This window comes from Numida meleagris, chromosome 4 (genome assembly GCF_002078875.1).
Source record: "Numida meleagris isolate 19003 breed g44 Domestic line chromosome 4, NumMel1.0, whole genome shotgun sequence".
NCBI lineage: Eukaryota > Metazoa > Chordata > Aves > Galliformes > Numididae > Numida > Numida meleagris.
The window spans coordinates 21,560,362-21,578,171 of record NC_034412.1 but is presented as its reverse complement, the minus strand read 5'-3'; the positions used below and the strand labels follow the sequence as shown (position 1 = coordinate 21,578,171).

General features: G+C 40.9%; 1 long non-coding RNA gene across 5 annotated transcripts in view; it reads right to left on the bottom strand.

The window, feature by feature from the left end:
* LOC110398660 overlaps positions 1-17,810 on the bottom strand; it is a 118,221-nt gene continuing 100,411 nt past the window's right edge. For 4 of the 5 annotated variants that reach the window (XR_002438530.1, XR_002438528.1, XR_002438527.1 and 1 more), the window contains 2 exons: positions 3,627-3,700; positions 1-95 (listed from right to left, as the gene is read on the bottom strand). This is a non-coding gene — a long non-coding RNA (uncharacterized LOC110398660). Of the gene's footprint in view, positions 96-3,626; positions 3,701-16,007; positions 16,648-17,810 lie in introns of those variants that run through there. The other variant, XR_002438531.1, reaches the window with a different exon arrangement.

The following is a 17,810-nucleotide window of genomic DNA, read 5'->3' as shown; positions in this document are numbered from 1 at the left end:
CAGATCCCAATTTGTACCATTTCCACTCTGATGTGTGCTGGTCTGTGCTGCAGTTGTTCAGCCACTGCATCCAGGTGATCCAGGTGCATCCTTGCCTTTGTAGAGTCAAAAAAGCAAATAAAACCACACCAAACCTACCTCTCCCCAAACCACAAGTCCCACATTTAATCTTACTTTTTTTTATTGACAACAGTCTGATGAAACCACACTGACATTCCACACAGGAGCCCCAGACTTTAAATTCTAATTGCCATCTCAAACACAGGAGGCATCAGGGAAAGAGAAGATTCAACAATCATTGCATTTAATGTTCAACCTAGTATAGAAATTAAAACAGTGCTTGAACACCAGAACGCCAACCAACCCTAAGTCACTTATTGGTGTCAGAGCAGTGTGGTTAGTGCTAGCCTTGCTACCTTGGAAAAATGTATCTGCTGCTAAAAAACATCTAATCTCAAAAGCACAGAAAAAGTGGTGTGGTATTTACAGCATTGATTAAGGTTACAAGAAAAAATTCAGACATACAGTACCTTGTAAGGCTTAGTTGGTACCAGCCCACAGACACGTTAATTTGTAAATCTGAGCTCCACTGAACTCAAGGAAGCAAATATATATTTGCAAAATTTAAACATGGTTTTACATGCAGTTCTGAGTTTAGTCTTATAGAGCTGTAGGAACAGGGAAGAAGATCCCACCAGCCTTGCCTCTAAACAACTGTATTAAATGCCAGCACATACATACAGCCAAGCTGTCACTCAATCAGATTTTGTGAATTATAATAAAACATAAAAGGAGGTTCCATAAAGGCTTGGAAAACATTTGAAATAATATAGCTTCGTCCCTTGAGATACATGGGTAATTTTCCAAATACAGCCCTAAATGCAGAGCAGGTTCTAAATCAAAGTTTAAAAGGTAATTATTAACTACATTTCTAGCTCAGCCTCCTGATACCAGTGGCCTCCAATGCTTTACACAGTCCACACTGCCTTGTTTCTCTTTTCTGATGAAAGGACCCATGTAACTAGCCAACAAGAGGGAGAATTCCATGCAGTCTCTTCAGTGCAAGTCCATCATTCAGAGAACCTACCATCACTCACCAGTGTAATTCACAAATTCTAAGATATACCTTTTGTACAGGAGTACAACTCCCCCATCATTCTGAATAAATTGACTTTATACAATACAATACATAAATATTGCAACATCGATTATCCATTTATCCATCTAGTCTGTTTGTTTTCAAGGTGTGTTTCCAGTGTGGAGCTCATTGCCACTGGGCTCTGAATACTTGTGTTAGTTCAGCTGATGCACATGGAGCTGCACAGAAAAGTGAGGCGAGAGAACCAGCACTGGAACAAACACTCCATATCCTACCTATAAAAATGATGAATGGAGAGACCACAGCCTAGTTTATGCCTGCAGTCTGATCTGTTGTGGTGGACTTAAATATCAAAATCACTGAACAGTGTTGTGCGTATATATAAAAGCAGAATTTGTATATAGACAGAAACAACAACCACAAAAGACCCCAAATTAATTCTACAGCGAACACATGGCATGTAAACATCTTAGCTTCAAAACAACTTACTTAGTGTGTAGTTGAATGTGTTCAGCAATGTTTAGAGCACAATTAAATAGGGTGCCAAAGGTCTTTCTGTAATTTTATTCATGGCAGAAACTTGGAAGACTTTTTCCTGGCTCTGGAATGCCATTAATGCTACTGGTCATCTTGGTACCTCAATGGTAGTTTTCAACAGGGACATACAGAACTACACTGAGCTTGTGTTTTCTAGGAATGATTGACCTTTTTCTGCCATCAAATCCACTGTGAATGAGCTGAAAAACTAAACCTCCTAAGAATGGGAAATACTATTTAGCAGTGCAATTACACAGTGTAACAGTGCCAGGACCTGGAGAGAACATAAGCACATAAGACTTCCTCCAAGAGCGGATGCATCTTAGCAATCTGAAATTCTATCAGTTTTTGGCTTCTTTCATTTCATTTTTTGAAATCAGACCCTGAATGAAATCTTTGATTTATCTTTCCTGTTCAAAATAATGAGATCAAATTTACATCACAGAGTTCTTTTGAATATATGTGTCTGCTCTCAGGTTTAGAATACACAGCTCAGTTTTCTTACTGGTGTGACAAGAGTACAACTTAACATGTGCATGTAGCTTATACTGCATATTCTCACTGTGTATATTCAAACCTGAACAGCTGGAAGGACCTGCTGCAAAATTATTCTAAATCGGTAGAAATATTTTCCCAGCAACAGGAGTTTGGCCTAAATTGTATAAAAGAACAGATATAAACTAATCAAGTCCAATCTGGAAATGCTGCCTAGCAGATAATGTACTAATGTGCAGGAATTACCATGAATAAGAAACTGATTGTAAATACTATTCACTGCTCTTACTCAAACTTTCATTTATTTTCCTCCTTTTCAGATTCACTGTTAATTCTTCAAAACTGAGAATCATTTCTGGCACGTAATAGGGAGAGGTCGGTGCAGTAAGTGATATCCATATGGGTGCTAGCTCTGGGAAAAGAAGTGTTGCCACATTACCTCTGTAATACTCCAGAGTCGAAAAAGCAGCATTGCTTTTCCCGTTAATACATAGGACAGGACAGCTAGTTCAAAGTAGGCAAGTCCCTTTGCGTGGCTCTCATGGCATTTCTTAAGATATCCATACTAGACTCCCCAGTAGGATGCATCTTAAAGACCAAAATGTTTTCAATTTTGAAAGGCTGTAGGTTGACGCTTGCTTCCTCAAGCATATGCTTCAAGATCTTAATATCTAAGCAGTCCATGCTGCAAGATTTAAATCACAGATTTCTTAAAATTCGTGCCATCAGCTTGAACAAAGCAATATGCCATTATGTTGCATTTGCTTCTACAATGATTTAATCCTTTGATTACCATCAGTTTTTAATCTGTCAATGGTTATATGGTAAACAAGTACTGAAGCTGAAAGACAGCTTCACAGCTTCTTTTGACATGTCAAAAGAAAGACAACATGTAAACAAGTAATAAATGTGGATGCACCTTTGGGTACAGAGATCTCTGTGCTATTGCAGTTGGAAAGCAAGTACTGAACTAAAGACAGAAAGGTGATTTGTTAAATAAGATTCTGCTTTTTAGCATTTGCATCAAGATGCCTAAGTACTAGGATCTTCATTTACATTTCTAAAAGCTTAGAGCCATCAGGAATAAATAAGGTACACGAAAAGCTCATAATTTTTTTTGCATCACACAGAACTTGGGAAATACACCACTGATTATAAAAAGATAACACATACACACATCTCTATAAAATGACTTTCTGAGCCAAGTTTTTTCAGGACATTATTAAAATCTTGAAACCAGAGGTTTATAATGAAAGCACCATCAGACTCTAAAGTGGTGCAACTGGTGCAGCTTGAAGGATGGAATTTTATCTATGTGTTCCTCTCAGAATGAAATAACCATCTCTCAGTAAATTCTGTGCAGGGAAGGTTGCAAAAATAAATTCTGTGAAAAAGACTCCGAAGAGTGTAATGAAGGATTAAAGATAAAATGAATGATTTTCTGTAGGAAATATCATGGTTTCTATAGAGAAGAACAGGGCACTGAGGGGCTTACCTCTGTGCTGCAGGATGCATCACCAGAGCTCTCTGCTCTTGGCTAAGAGCAGTAGCGTATTGTGCAGTTTTATTCTGGAATGAAACAAAAGCAAACATGCTTTGAAGAAGCTGAACAGGTTAAAAGATGCTGTAGGTTACACAAAGCAGTGAAATAAGGGAAGTGCAAAGGGATGAGCTGGACTCCCCTCTGTACCTCTTTAGAGATGGCAGAAGGCCAAGTAAGATTGGAACCCAGCTCTAACTTGTAGGATACAGCCATGCCTTTTGGCTGATGTCCTCCAACCTCCAACCCACATTCCATGTGGAGCAAGGCCAACAAGCTGACCAGGCAGCCAAAAGCAGCAGTGAGTCACCTCTGCAGGCCCAGCTGGTTCCAATGCAGTCAGTGCAGCACTGGCACTGGTGAGGCCTTGTGGCTGTGAATGCAGATTGGGGATGGGAGGACTGGGACTGTCCCACTGGGCAGCACAAGGTACTGTACAAAGTTAGCATCAAAGTGCACCAAGGTGGACTCACAGAAGACAGAAACTGGCAACCAACCAGAAACTGCATGCTCAAGATAGATTTCTTTAGAGCTTTCAGTGTGAACATTTGGCTTACTGCACTGTTGTGGCCCTTTCTGTGGGCTGTAGATAGCACAGCTTGTTTCCTTATTAAAAAAGCTGTAAAAACCACTTAGCAATGCACACAAAGTTCTCTGTCCAGCTTGTCACTAGCATGCTCTACGCTGTCCTCTCTGCTGAGATCTATATTAATAATGTTTTTCAGCTCACTGCCAGATGATGCAATCTTAATGCTGAGACAGCTGAAAAGGTCAATTAGAAGAACACATCCTAATATCAAATTCCATTCTGTAAAATCACTCATTCATAAAAAAGAAAGAAAGAGGACGATCATTATTATAGATCGGGTGTTCAGCTCTTTGTAAACACGCAGTTGTCAGCTGGGTCTGTAGTTTTGCAAAAAGATCTCTGTAGGAAGAGATATGGAGGTGCCAGAGGGACATGTATAGCTTGGACACACCTTCCTTCATGCTTTCCTGGCTGTTGGACAGGCACTTGTTTGCCACAGCGTTACTCCCAAACCCTGTACCAGAAAATTTCTGCCCATCAGGGGCACACTGTCCTGCATCACTCACTTCTAATTTGAAGACATCCAATTCTCCAGTGGTTTGGAGACAGTATGTCCTCTCATACAGTGTAAACAACTACTTATAGCTCCTTTTTTTAGACATTTTCATTTTTAAACGCTTCTTAGAGCCCAGCATCCAAATCTTTTCCAAAGACTTCTGGATGCAAGTTAAAATCAGGGCTGGCAATCCTTCAGATTTCTGTACCTGGTTCTTTCTGATAACTGGCATCAGCTCTGTTGTTTTTGCATTTAAAAAATGACACCAATATCAGAAAGATAGTGTAATGCACTTCAAAAAGACCTGGAGGTAAAAGAAAAGAGTAATCAGAAAGCACCGGGAGTTTCAGAATAACGTGATGGAGTGCCTAAGTTGCTGTGAGGGTCAGTGCAAGGTGAGCCAGCCAAGGACCCCCTACTCAGGAAACTCCTCGTTAGGTTAATGTTTTGACAAGCCGAGCCTATTTTTTTTTAATCAGTACTTAACTTTAACACCCAAGGAAATAAACCATGCAGCACAGGGGCACGCTTTGTAGGAGATGGAATTAAGGAGCCCAAGCCACCCCGCTGTGGTTCCTGTAAGGCAGACTCACCACAAGCCCTGCCATGGGAATGTGTCCCTGTCGGAGTGGGCCTGAGCTTGGCAGATAAACAGGGAAACAAACTCATTAGATAGGACTGAGAATAGATTCTATAAATAAAAAATGGGCTTGAAGTCACTCCGCCATTCATTTATTTGATTTTTTTTTTTAAGATAAAACTGATGGATTGTCTTCCTTCCCAAGATCAATTGTTTGGGATAAGCATTTAATTAATTAAGTTAATTAAAAGTTTATTTAATCAGGGGAAAAAGTAATTCTAGCTGCATTTTCAATTTATAAATAGTTTATAGTTTGTTAAATTATGAAAATTGTTCAAATACTTTCTTGCATTTCCTTACCTTTTTATTCTTCACGAAATAAGTTACATAGTAAATATACAAACAGAACGATACAGTTAAAATAAGATATACTACACTAACCTATGAAATTTATCAAAGAAGTTTACAAATGTCGTTATCCTATCCAGAATTCAATCCATCTGTACACACACTTCAGCCTTAAACATCCAACATGCCCAGAACACGTCAACAAATAAGCCTGCATTAAGTAGAAACATGTGGGCAAATGCTTGCCAGAATGGAGCAAGAGAAGTTTCACAGATCTAAAAAAAAAAAAAAAAATTTAAGCTACAGATGGAATGTATGAAGTTATTCTTTTTTCCAGGGCAAACTACAGAGAAGTGTTGTCATTGTCCTGAACTTTAGATAACAAGCAGACAGCAATGCCTATTTCCATATTTATTTCTATTGCCTGCAGTCAGTTCCCAGTTTTCTGATGGAGAGGGCTTTCTTCTCCCCATGTGTGTCTGTTCTACCTCCTTTAGCAGGAGCCTGAAGGAGAGCCATAGCCACCAGTGCTTGTTGTTTGGGCCACCTCCAGGTTCTGAAGGATCTGGCACAAAGCTGTAGCAGCTGCCCATGGCACAGTGGTCAATATCTTCTCTACTTTGCCTGGCCAAGTGCTGAAATACAGGTGTTTATTGACAAACTCAGTTTGTCAATAAAAACCTCAGAATAATTGGAAATCCATATTCGTTCTGCATCTTCTGTGGAATCCTTACAGCTGTTCAAGCTTAAATAAAATCACAGAATCTCAGAAACCTTTTTCTTATCAGCATTTTCATCTAATCTTAAGGATTTCTACAGTTCAAAGATTTGGGACATATTTGAGAGCTGTCCAACTTGGTAACTGTGGTTATTAGACAGAAAAAAAGAAAAAAACACATGCCACTCCCCTGACTGGTTCCCCCCCCCTTTTTTTTTTTGCACATTCAGAGTTGACTGTGATTGCAATTTATCATTTACAGATGATAGGGGAAAATAAAGGATGATGTTGATTCAGGCAGTATCAACAGTTCATCTGACACTTCAGCTGCTGAACATACCAACAGGAACAGTCTCAGACTCAGCAGGAACATTTTTTTGTTCCCAAAGTATTCCTCACAGTGCAACTCAAACAGCCACACACAATTATACAGGTGAGAGTTTCATAGTTCTCTGCTATTAATTTGCCTTTGCATGTATGCACTCTGTGATGGAGGAGCTGAAAAGGAAAAAATATTGCTGCTGCAAACTTCAGAGAAAAAAAAGAAACGGCACCTTAATAGAGTAATGGATGAACGAAAGCAAGTCATGAGGGGAGGGGATCCAGTAAGTATTAAGCCACCACCGCCAAGCTATATGAAGGCTTGCTTTGGTTTTGTTTTGTTTTGGTACAGGAGGATTACCTAGCACAGAGCATCTGTGTTGGACTAAGAAGATCTTTGCTTTCCTGGGGCTCCCGTATATTTAGAAGCGAGTGCATGAACTCAGCACAAGGCTTGTTGCAGTAATCCTTCATCACCTCACTGGTGCAGGGCTCCAGCTCCAGAACCACTGTCTGTGGCTGCCTGCATCCCTCCAACCCCTGAGAGCTGCACCACTTACAGAGCAGCTCTCAGAACACGCACCCAGCTCCCAGGAAGGGAAACAGTTCAGAGATGGGGTTTGATCTTCAGCATTGACAAGGAAATAAAACACAGTATCACACAGACTAATATACCGACATAAGCTAGAAAAACAAGGTTGCCCTTTGTGGCCTACAATGTCAATACAGGTACAAACTAAAGAGTTGTCCAGCAAAGACCTTAGGTATGAGGCATCTGGCATCTGGCTCCTGCTCTCTTTCATTCCAAACTACCTGCGTGCAGCTCACTTGCTTGATCCTCATGGTTCAGACAAAACCCCGCATCTGCTCGTACAAGTACAGACTAGCTTTTCAGAGCACACATTTTCTGCATGCAGATAGCTTGTGGCATGCTTGCATTTTGCATGCATAACTTGAATCTTCCTGCTTGGTGTTTCATGCTCTTAGAAGTCAGATCACAGAGTAATGACAAAGTGAACCTACAAGGCACAGGGAACAAGTAGCCTTCCAGGCGGTCAGGGCCATCCTTTGCCCCTAATGAGCCTTGGGCTTTAACTCATCACTGCCTTCCCCAGTGTGCTCCCGCACCACAGAGGCCAGTTTCCAGTCCCCCTCACCCACCTCTTCCACCGACTTCAAAGCAAAGCTGCTTGTCAGAATCTCTTCTCTTGGAGCCTTTCTGCTCTAAACAAGCTTAGCTCTTCTTTCTCCTGAACTGAGTACAGCCTTTCATACTCATGCTTCATGAAACAGCCAGGACTTTCAGGAATTTGGCTGCCAGATTAATTGTGTACTTGATGACTCTTTCCTATCAGATAATGAGGGGGAATCTATTAATTGCTGTCCCCAGATATTTCAGCTTTACAGATCTGCCATCTTTTTAGATGATCCCTCCGTTCAGCTTTCACACTATTTCCTCTCTCTTTAGGGGTCAGAATATTAAAGCCATTTGCAAAAAGAAAGCCATTTCCAAAGGAAAGTTGTGTGTGGCAGGTAATGAGAGAAAATGGAGTTGAACAGGCATTGCATGCTTCTTCCTGTGCTCCATCAGAAGTTCAGCCATCTAATACCATTCCTAAACAACATGCCTCACCTGTCCTCAGTGACACCCAGTGATTTCAAATCTATGTTATCTAACTATGTAAACATATTTATCACCAAAAATTGTCTTTTCTTCCAATACCTCTAAATGTTTCTATAGGCAACAGACACTAAAAATAATTTATTCTGGTTTTTTTTTTGTTGTGTGTGTGTGTGAGCATTTCCATTAGGTTTGCTCTTAGTGTTTAAACAAGCAAATTTCCTTTACTCTTCTCTGACAGATCCTATTTTCTCAATTAGATTGAGAAATTACTCCCATTCCTAAATCCAATTAGCCCTTTACAAAATACCTTTAAAGTCAGCAACACATCAGTTGTTCAGAATAGCGCAAAGTTTAGAGAGCTCTGGTACTGATGCTTCTTTCCATGACACAAAGGTAACAGGACAGGACAAACTGCACACACGGCATGCACATGCTAGAGGATGTTGGGACATGCCAATCACAAGTATTTGAAAAGGGGGAAATTACATGTTCCATTTTTCCCTGTGTTTCTATTGCCATGTGAGATCTCTGCTACTCTAGGTTTCAGGCCTGCTCATGTCATTCTAGTCTCCAGCGAATTCGTGGAATAGAATTAAAGAATTGTGGAATCCTTAGAGTTGGAAGGGACTTTTAAAGGTTGTCTAGTCAAGCTCCCCTGCAACGCACAGGGACACCACAGCTGGATCATGTTGCCCAGGGCCTGATCCAGCCTGGCCTTGAAAGTCTCCAGGGATGGGGTATCCACCACATCTCTGGGCAACCTGTCCCAGTGCCTCACCACCCTCACTGTAAAAGACTTTTTCCTTAGATCCAACCTAAATCTTCCCTCTTTAAGCTTGAAACTGTTTTCCCTTGTTCTATGACCATATACCCTGCTAAAGAGTCTGTCCCCTTCTTTCCTGTATCTCCCCTTTAGATACTGACAGGCCGCTCTCAGGTCACCTCGCAGCCTTCTCTTCTCCAGGCTGCACAGCCCCAGCTCTCTCAGCCTGTCCTCATAGGAGAGGTGTTCCATCCCTGGGATCATTTTTGTGGCCCTCCTCTGGATGAGCTCCAACAGGTCTATATCTCTCAATTCAATCCCAGACTATCTCGTGCTACACTTCTGGTACTGAAGGTATCTGCTTATCAGTTTACTTCTCTGGTCTTGGTAAATCATAATCCAGAAATGACCAGCCATTTCTTCTGAGTGCCAAGAAAACAACCTCAGCAGAAAAATTGCTCAGTTCGCTTTGTCAAACTTGAATTTTCCAGCACGCTGCCCTGCTGGTGCCTGTTCAGTTCCTAGGAGGCTGAGCTATCTGCACAGTTCAGTTTTTGCGGCAGCTGGCCTTCCCTATTGCTTTATCTATTGCTGCTCTTTTCTCCTGAGCCCACTCTGAGAAAACCTACTGAGATACAGAATGGGCCCTTTGGGCAGCCAAGGCATGCTTTAGCAACAGGGCAGCTCATGGAAAGGTGAACAACTGTGGTTTGGGCTCAAACCTCCATTTCAATTACTGGAAAAGCCAACAATCTACCCATATACACAATTAGAGTGCAGGGATTTGCTTCTTTATAAAATCCTCACTCTAGAATATGCTGAAAGTGGAGTCCCTGGATGAACAGGAAGAGAATGCCAAACAATTTTTATTTAATAAAACAGTTAACTGTAGGAAATTCATTGTACAAGAATTACAAAAAATATTCTCTGGTCAGAACAATATAAGTCTAATAAAAAGCCTACAGTTGCACCAAATTACTTGCAGTAAGAAATTACTGCTGTCATCCAATGTGATGCAGTAATTGTCGGTGTTACAGTCTTTTCCATAGCAAGGACTGAAGTTAATGTTTGTACTTTGACTCACAGCTGAACTTCTGTCATATAAAACAGACAGGCAAACTCTTGGGGAGCTTTGTTCCCCAGCTCTCTGAAGCTAGAAATAAGCTGGAAAAGGTTGAGCTGGCAGCATGGCTCTGTACAATACTAAAACCACAGAGTGAAAAGCAGACAACTCTTTTCAAAGCAGAAGGCAAAGATTGCCAGATGGAAACTATACAGTTGGCATCAACACTCATAGTATTTCTGCTGGTTTTAAAGTGCCTTTTCCTGAGCCCAGTGAGAACAGTTCTTGCCTCAAGCAGGCAGAGAGTCATACCTCTAGTTTTGCTATAAGTGCTTATAATAACAGTAGCTCTGCCACAGCCATTTAGGGGAAGGGCTCTGGAATTGTTACAGAGAGCATTAGCACTGGACCTTTGAGAGGACTGATGCTTAAACACAGCTCTGAGAGCTACCAGCAAAAACTGTGGCTGTCAACAGCTCCAAAGGGCAGAGTACTTACAGCAGAGGTAATGTGGTACAAAATGAAAGGTCCAGAGAAAGAATAACCTGAGGCCACACAGAGTTAATGCAGTTATCAGAGCTGTCATGTCAGGCATTATTCATTCAAGATTTTGAATCTCAACTAAAAAAATATATTTTTTGAAACCTTCTGGAAAATCACCTTCGTAACATTTTCAGATGCTTACGCTGGCTACTGAAGACCTGGAGCAGAGAGGACTGCACAGCATTTGTAGTGTTAATACATGGCATGATTAATATGTAACAGTCAAAGGAACATCAGAGACATTTATGGAAATGAAATATTTGAGATAAAGATACATGGCTGAGGAAACACAAGACTGCTTAGAACAGAATAATAGTTTATTAGAGATGGATTGAATTAGATATTGCAGAAAAAGTAAAAACAATACCCAGCAAGGACTCCCAGTGAACCCAGCAGATGCTGGGCACATTTTGCATTTCAGAAATGTTACTCTGGTGCTTCAGGTGTTTCACACAGAGGACAGTGAGGAAAATTTACCATATTAAAGTTAAGAAAGAGTCCAAGACCTAGAAGAGCTGAGTGTGCAACTCATGATGCCCCCAGAGCAGGAAATCATACAGTTTCCATCAGAAATAAATACTCTGCTGCAAAAGTTTAAACAAGCAAACAAACAGATGAAGAAGAAAGATCTCATCTCACAATAGTGGCATCCATTCCATCTCCTCATTTTGCAGTCTCCAAGGTAGTCAACATTGGGCCTTCTTCAATACTAAGGTCAGATGCCTGTGGCTAGTCCAGCTCCTTTATAAAATGTTGGCATACCTTTGGCATGGGCATGGGGGAAGGCAGACCTAAGTCTGTTTTTAAAGATCGCACTCCAAACCACAAATGTATTAGGGTTATACTCACAGATAAGACAAATCACAATGGTTATGGCAGTCATGAATAAAACAGATCCTCATGGTGGTCTAAAGAAAGCAGAGCCCATGGAATAAGCTCATTATTAGGATAACACAAAAATGGCTTCGTATCATCCAATTGTCCTTGTCCCTGCTGGCTGACAGATCCATGTGATCCCTTTTGAAGTGCCTTACATAATCTCACCCATAATTCTCTGGACAATTTATAAGCAGAGTCCTGAGGATACAGTCTGACAGGTTAGCATAAAAGAACCTGTACTGAATCCTCCCCGAGCTGTCTATCTCACCCATCACTGTAAGCAGAGTGAAATTTGAAATAGATTTGCTTTTCTAGATGGGAAAAGCACCAGCTTACTCCTCATTGCTTTTAATGCTGAAAACAGCGCTTTTAGGGCCTTGGTAGAAATGATCTGTCAAGTGCTCCTGTCAAAATGCAAGTTAGGTAGTGCTAACATATAAACCATGAGAATGGCCTTTGTGGCAAAGATTAATTGGTGTGGTTTCTTTGGAAATATGGTCCTGTGCAAAGTGTATTCCAGCAGAGGTATCTGGTAGCCCAAAGCATCTAGGCAAACCACACAGAAGATAATCCCAAGAAAACTCAGTTTTGGATGAATCAAGCAGGAAAGTCAAAGAATGTAATGCACAAATTCACACCTTTGCTACAGCTGTTTCCCTGGGACTGAACACTCACAAGTGTGCTTCACCCCACTATCAGCTTCTTTCCTTAGATGGGAAGTCTGCCAAAATCCCACATTCTGACAATGAACGGATCTCTCCTGTGAGCAGATGGAGTAACTCTGAGCCTCAAAGAGTTATGTTCATTCATAAGCTACTCTTAAAATGAATTCTTCACATAGTCAAAAGGGTTATCATCCTTAGGCACTTGTGACCAATCTTAGAAACCTACATTGATTGTAAATCACCCAGGGCACTAGAGAGAACAGAGCTCTGTACCCAGCCTGTCTGGTACCACTACATATTCAGTAGGCCACTGGGGCCTCAGTGCCATGTCTCTGTACAATGATGGCAGATTTATCTTCTTGGTTAAGAGTTTGAAGAACTGATGAAAAGTGATGTGTGAGAGGTTGGTATCATTAGCATTTACGCAGTCAAGAACGGGTTAAGAGCAGAACTGCATGGCTCTTCCTGTCAAGAGTCTCTTTTCAGCTACATTGCTCACAATGCGAAGAGAAAAGAACACAACTAAAAGCACCTCCCACAAGAGTCTGCACAGAGATAACCACTGGCATTATACATGAGGTCCCGAAATAATGCAAATCCAACTTAGTTGAATCTAAAGTCACAAGCAATACTGAAACAATACCTTTCTGGTATGCTATTTGTTAGTGTTGTAATCCTTCTCAGGAGCATGAGTGATTCTTGGAAGAGTACCTAACGCTACCCTCCCTAAGCTGTTGTTGGAGGTATAGTTACAGAGTGGGACGGGGTCTGCCCTGGGATCGGTTCCTGAAAGCATATGAATTGCTGTAACAGCCTCACACTGCTAGTCACAGCCTGGCTAAGACAGGCTGGGTGTTCCCATGGGAAAGCAGGTGGATTAATTATCTTTGAAAAGGCAATGCAATTAAATTTGATTTCACTTTCCCCCACCTATGGATTGTAACAGGAAAGAAGAATTTTCTAAAATGATCCTGCAGTGTACCCTTCTTGAATCTCCATACACACTCCACTCCCAGTCTTTAATTTTACTGATACTAAGAAAATAAGAGACAGTGAAACTGAGTTTCGCAAACACTGATACACACTGTCCCATTATTTCAGTTCATAGCTTCATAGATTGTTAGTGGGTTTAGTGATATATTCCAAAACAGTGGTCTTCATTTCCAACTGGCTTATTCCCCTCATGAAACAGGGAGTTCTTTCACTCTGCTATCCTGGGAAAAAAATAGTTCACGGCAGTTCGGCTTCACTTTTTGGCATATTTTTCCCCTCTTATAAGGTGTATCAGAAAACCAGCCTGGCTGCCTTAGTCCTCAGATGAACAATTAATACTTGCATATATATTTAGACATAAAGCAAAACTACTGCAGAATGCGTCCAGACACCAAGCTTCCCAATGAAAGCACACACTTTGCAAAATACTGCGCTTTATTTTGCATTATTTTCTGTGTGGTCAAACACATGAAGATATGTGGATGGGAAAGGTACTGTCATATATCCTGAGCTTGAAATTCCATCTGATACCTGCTCTCTCTTTTCTAGATGACATCTTGGCACTTTCTTGATCCTCTACTCCAGCAGACACACGGTATACAGAATGTCATGGGAGAGGTTAGAGATGTCACCAAGTCTCTTCATCTTCTGTTCAACTTCTCACTGTATCTCACAGTAAACTGCTCTTACCACAGACAAAAATAGCAATGAGGTTTACAGTATCCTTTCACCTGCAAAGGGCTATGTTCTGTGAGATAGGGACCATGCAGGAATAGAATTGATGGGCTTTAGTAGATGAATCCATGGGCACAGGAGAAAGTGACGTGGAACAGTTTCATGACATTCTCAACAAATAAATACAGCAGTGAAATGGTAGGAGGATCAGCAAAGAACAACAATCTAGAGAAGCTATGCCTTGCCTGATATGTTACACTGTCACTCAGCACAATTCACAGCAACTACGTGGTGACAGCTCTGTCATATAAAGGGGGAAAGAGTGCACAGCAGGGGAGCACACCCATCTTCTCCCACCTCCTCCCCAAGCACTGAGCTGACAAAAAAAAAAAAAACGCTCAGTCAACTGTGGGTGTGAGGGGAACTATTAGAGGAATTCCACCTCCAAGAAAAAGTGTATTAAACATACCCACCAGCATCTAACTTCATCAACAGTTTCCCACTCGATAATCTCTCTGTAGAATTAATTCAGTAGCTTTTCTTGGAAACAAGTTTCTTCATCTCACAGAATATCTTGGTTTAACCCTTGCTTTCAAGAAGGTCAGGTGCAATATTCAAAGTGCTCTGAGTGATGTGCTTTGTACCAAAGATAGCAGTGTGATGCATTACGGTTACAAAGGCCATGCTCAGTGTGAAGTACTTATTAGTTGGGATCTATAGGCAATCTGTCAGTAGAGTGCAGACCACTCAAAATAGCAAAAGGCATATGCTTAAGTGCAAAACAATATGGTTCACTGTTAAATTTAAATTTCAAATTTCTCATCAACAGGTTGTCATTTAACTTTAAACACTGATTTTGGCTGAGCAGAACAACACCGACAGCTTAAAATTTTCCTGTTTCATGTCAGAAAACCACAGAAACTTGGTTGAAAACCAGGAGTGTCACAGATATATGTCATAAGACACCACATTTGGATTCTTGCTTTGTCAGGTTAAGTAGAGGGTAAAATCCCCCCCAAATTTATGCTGGATAAATACTCCAGACAGATGGGCCAGAAAGTCCTGCACCGACACTTAGTATTCCCTAGCTCAATAGATGCAAAGGAAGTGAACAGAAAAGACTCGTGGGTTTCCAAGTGCCAGGAAACCCCACAGTAAGGCAAATCAAGAAGAGGGGCTACTGAGCTAGCTAGTACTGCACCTCCAAGAGTGAATGCACAGATGGGTTCCTGACCAGCTTCCCGGTTTGAGCAGCTGCTGACACAGAAGTAAGAGTAGCAGGAAGAACAGAAGTAACTTCTAGGAAAGTTTCCTGGCAGAAGATTGTGAAGATTCTGTCTGCCACCCCCCACAACAGGTAATTTGCACATGACATCCAGTGAAGAGAACTTGTTCTGTGATGCAACAGGGGAGGAAAAAGAGTGCTCCATCCCTCCTCCCACACTGAAAAGGACTAATTTCCCTACCATCGTGGATGCTGCTTCCAGTAGCGACTCATTACTGGAGAGCATAACAGCTCCGTACTATGTGAGCACACGTTGAAACAATTTGACACACTGTCTGTTAGCATCAGGGATTTGTAACCTCATATCACTGATCATTGGGAAAGGGCATGGAAGGGATTTCTCACAGTTGAGATTCTGCCCTAAAAGTATTAAAAAAAACCAAACAAACACCAACTCTCCTATTCCAAGTTTCACTAAGAAATCTCTAAAGGAGTGGGAAAAGATATTCTGACATCCACATTCCACACAGACATCTCTATGTGAAATTATTCAGTACAGAAGTGCTGCTTGAAGCCATGGAAAACAAAAAGACTGCAATTTGACTGTTTTCTTATGCTAAGAATGAAGGATGCCCTTATCTGTTCTAAGGGTATCAGTCCCCAAGGGTATCAAGATCTCTTCAAGATTATCAGGAATTTAATTTAATTGTGCATCAAACTGAAAACAGGCTCTGAAATTTAGAACAAATTACTCCCAAATGTGACAGAACTAACAGTTCTACCAAACAAAACTTACTGACACCTAGGCATAGTTAAAAACTGAGACAGTTTAGCATCACTGCTATTTTTTGCCTTTATTATTTCGAAGTGCAAACTTCTCCATAGAAAGAATGGATAAGAAGCACTTTACTGTACAGTATTTCACATTGAACTGCTTTATTACAGTGCAATTGCTCACCATTTTTAATGATAATGTGTTAACAGCCTTCTGCTGCACTGATAGAAGGAGAGAGAGAAGAAAGAAGGGAGGGGATAAAAAGAACATTAAAGTAATTTGATAGAAGATCATAAGCATCAAGTAACCTGAGTTCAAACTTCAATAGCTGGAGTTGAAATGACAGCTTAGGATGCTTGCGTATTCCAACTCTGCATTTAAAAATAATATGCATAGATCTTTTGAATTTAGTGTTTGAAAATCCCATAGGATAACAAGAAGTTTGAGAATAACTGCATCATACATCTATAAAAGGGTACTGTAATTGAAATTTTCAGTTTGTGATGAGCTTCAGTGCCTCTCCTGAGCACCCCATCGTTCTGTGGTAGGACAAAAACTGTATCCACAGTATCACTCTTCAGCATGTCTCACACTTCTTAGGAAGGCAGAACACAGATCTGCAGTCACTGAAGAGTACTTAGGAGTCTGCAGTTCGCAGCCTGGTCACCAACACGATTCAGGTCCGTTATTCATGCCGTACCCACCAGCTTAACATCAGCCTCATGGAAAAACAAACACAACAGTCCCCTTTAGGTAACTCCTTAGGTAGAGAGCACAGGTGAAAAATAATAATTTGAACATAGGAATAAAATTGGCCAGTAGAGTTGCTTATCAAAGCTCTCCTCATATGGGAAGCCCAACTTACATAGGTCTGCATACAGAGAACTCTCTGCTACTGGCAGATAAGAAGGATATTCCTCAGGTTGTTACCTTTGTTGTATTTTTTGAGACAGAACTCCAAGTCTAAACCCATCTCTCCAAAAACAATATCCATACTGGATGTTCTAGATATTATGTACAAGCAACAGTTTATAACCACATTTTTTGCAAGACAATTTTTCACTGAAAACTCTGTCAGTCAGTTATGTGTGGGACACCCACAAGTAAAATGACTTTCAATATCCCATAGTTTTTATTAGCTCTGACTTTTGAAAAATTAACAGTACTGCAAGAGCTACACCTGCTCTGAAACAGCCCTACTTCTGCAGTGCAGTATCGTCCATATCTGCAATAGGATAGGTGGAACTTGGGTCAGGTGAAATCCCACACCGATTCTTTTGTGAAATATGCATCTAAATTACTCCTTGTCTGAGCACTATTAATGCCTCTTACATACTTAGATCCCTAACCAGAGTCCTAGCTACAGAACCATACAGCAATGCAGTCTGTAAACAGCTGCCAAGAAAATAAAAACAACAAAAAATCCACCTGAAAAATCAAAGGGGAGTAAGCCCTAACACTATTGCACTTCATCTCTTTTCCCTGTGGATTCCCAAGGGGAAGTTACACACCACTCTGCCTTCAAAAGTAATTGATGCAACTTGAAGTTTTCTGCTTCCAGCCATCCTTTTCAATAGAGAGCTGCAGGAGGGCAAGATGCTGCTGTACATCAAGACTGAAATCCGTGCATCTGAGTTATGGCAGTTTTATCCAGACTGACAGAAGAATGTAAATCCAGATCCCATGAATGATGGAAATGGACTGGTGCCAGGGCACAGCCCCTCATCATTTCTAAATCCTAACTAATGAATAAATAATACAACACGAATCCTGCTGTGCTATCTTGAAATGCATTGTTTGTGTTCTCTGAAATACACTGAATAGGATTATCTGACTGTTGCTTTCTTTGGTCTCTCACAAAAATGATGTTTCTCAAGGGAGC